Raw genomic sequence first — 958 nt, 5'->3', positions numbered from 1 at the left:
CAGTTTAAGCACACATACAGAATTTTAATAAAGTTTGATTTTGAGTGACCAAGCACATGGACCAGTTACTTCAAGATGGCTACAAGGTAAGATCATTTTTTTACAGTTAATTTGAAATATTGTCTTGTCAGAATGCTTACACGACATTTTGATTATCATTACCGCAACAGATGCTTATTAAATGTTAATTTAATTAATAGAAGCATAATACTTTGATTTTAAATGCATGTGCAGAATCTCCAAATTATGTTCTTTCAGGTTTGTCATGTCATTTTGAAAATATGTCAGTGTTGATGTTTTCTGACTGTTGCGGTAATGAGATTTTTTAGGACTAATTTTATAAATTATGTTACAAAAAGGTTAAATGATAAGTAAATGTTTTTAAATTATTACTCCAGACTTTGTTTTTCAATGTCTGGTGGGAAAAAAAGTAAATTTAAGCAATTTTTACATTTTCATGCTTGACATTTTTAAAACCAAGTTTTCGTGAGAATCACCCGGCTAGGAACAACCCAAAAATGGTAGGTACCAAAATGTCTTCTTAGAAAATTGACAATATAACTTAGTATTTATTGTAGTTAAATTCCTAGTAGTGTTTTTTAACCTTGCCATAGTAAACATTAAAGTACAGTATCTATTACAGTTTATATGTTAAATTATTGATATAAAAAGATTAGCAAAGCAAAATATTGCTTTTCTGATAAACATCTGTGTTCAGTATGTGTAATGTATTTGAAAGTCTCAAGCTTTTAAGCATTAATCCCAAGTGAAATCCATGTGGGCAGACAGACACCACATGTGCATTTGCATTCAGCACACAACCTCAATGTCTGCCCACAAACACTTTGTAAGAAGACTGAAATGTGATCGTTTTAATGAGCGCTGCAAAATCTCCTTCATCTAAAGGAGCGCTAACATCAAGCCTGGAGCCCAGAGATTTTGATGAAAAGGCTGTTAT

The sequence above is a fragment of the Misgurnus anguillicaudatus genome, chromosome 8 (genome assembly GCF_027580225.2).
Source record: "Misgurnus anguillicaudatus chromosome 8, ASM2758022v2, whole genome shotgun sequence".
NCBI lineage: Eukaryota > Metazoa > Chordata > Actinopteri > Cypriniformes > Cobitidae > Misgurnus > Misgurnus anguillicaudatus.
The sequence above is the reverse complement of the archived record's forward strand: the minus strand, read 5'-3'. Positions refer to the sequence as shown.